At 65.2% G+C, this 1,495-nt stretch overlaps 1 protein-coding gene across 1 annotated transcript in view; it reads left to right on the top strand.

The window, feature by feature from the left end:
* LOC106723724 overlaps positions 1-1,495 on the top strand; it is a 10,571-nt gene that overhangs the window by 1,785 nt on the left and 7,291 nt on the right. The gene's annotated exons all lie outside the window — the stretch shown is intronic.

Below are 1,495 nucleotides of genomic sequence, written 5' to 3'. Positions count from 1 at the left end.
GAGTTAGGGTTTGCATCCTTCCTCTGGAGTAAGAAGGTGGAAAAAAACCAAATGTCCCCAGAACCACCCGGGGAGGCCGGCCTCAGCCCACTGCAGCCTCCAGGAGGCAGGGCTGCCCCTCCCCCCGCCCCCCCACTCTCTGAATGAGGCCTTCTGCCCCAGATGTGGGGGTGGCTTCTTTCATCTGGGCCTTCCCTAGTGCCCTCGAGGAGGTGGGTTGGGGAGGGGGGGGGTCATTTTTTGGGTCAGAACCCCCAGCCCCAGCCTCCCCCCCTCCTCCACCCCCCACCCCCACCCCTGTCCCCCAGGTGCTGCCTGGGACCTGGCTAGCCTGCCGGGTAGCCTTCTCTTGACCAGTCTCTGTCTTGGGGGCTTGAGCTGTGCTGGGAGGAGGCCTATTTTGGAGGAGAGAGGACGGTGACTATCTCTCAGACCCCACCCCGAGGGGCAGGGGACCGCCCCCACCAAACCAGCCTGCAGTCCTAGCCCCTCCACCATTAGCAGGTCCACCGAGGGCTCAGGTGTCCGGGAGGGGCGGGCAGCTCCCAGGCCCAGGATTGGAGGAAGCGGCCCACAGAGGAAGCAGCATGGTCAGGAGCCGGCCAGGCCACATCCCCCCAGCATGGCCTGGCCCGGGCACTGGGCTGAGTCCCTCCTCCACAGCCTGGCTCAGGCCTGAGCCAGGGGCCTGCAGGCCGGGCGCAGCTGCTCTCCTCTCTGCAGGCCGTCGGGGGCTCGGAGGAGACTTGGGGATGTGGCTGTAAGTTTTAAACGGCAACCGGATCCGCCGGGGGAGGAACCCTTTGAAGTCAGATGAACAGTGGGGTCCCCTCCGTCCTCAGGGGCTTTCATTCCCTGGTTGCTGGTCAGGTCAGGAGGCTGCCCCGCCCCCACAGCCCGGGAAGGTGCCTGTTAAACACGGAGCAGTAATTTGAGGCTAAATGCAAGGCGCTGCTCACAGGGGAAGGACCATTCAGGTGCCGGCTGTGTGAGGTTATCAAACCAGAGGCCCATTGGGGTTCGGTGGACGAGATTTTCATAAACGGGCAGGAGTGTGATGGTTATTATTGTGACAGGGATATGGGGGTGGGGAGATGCCTGGAACCCCTGGGGGTGAGGGAAGTCTCCAGGCCCTTGTCCCATCTTGGCTGGAGGAAGGCCAGGGACCCCCAGGGACATCTGGGAAGGAATGGGGGTTCGGCCTGCCCAGTCAGGGTGGAGGAGGAGGCAAGGAGGCCTGCTCTCTGGGGAGCTATGCCCACCCTCTCCGGGGGGGGGGGGGGGGGGGGTCCCCTGGCATTGGGCGACCCACACTGGGCCTCGTCGTCCTGCCCCTGAGGAAGGACCCCAGGGCCTGCCTGTAGGACCGGGGCAGGTGGCTTAATGGCTGGAATGGCCCCGCTTGGCGACAAAAGCTCCAGTGGGGCCTCACAAGGGGCTGGTCGCCCGGTGCTTCCAGGCACCGCCCGCCCTGAGCCTGGCTCCCGTTCCCCCA

Source organism: Myotis brandtii, unplaced genomic scaffold (genome assembly GCF_000412655.1).
Source record: "Myotis brandtii unplaced genomic scaffold, ASM41265v1 scaffold632, whole genome shotgun sequence".
NCBI classification, from domain to species: Eukaryota; Metazoa; Chordata; class Mammalia; order Chiroptera; family Vespertilionidae; genus Myotis; species Myotis brandtii.
The sequence above is the reverse complement of the archived record's forward strand: the minus strand, read 5'-3'. Positions and strand labels throughout refer to the sequence as shown.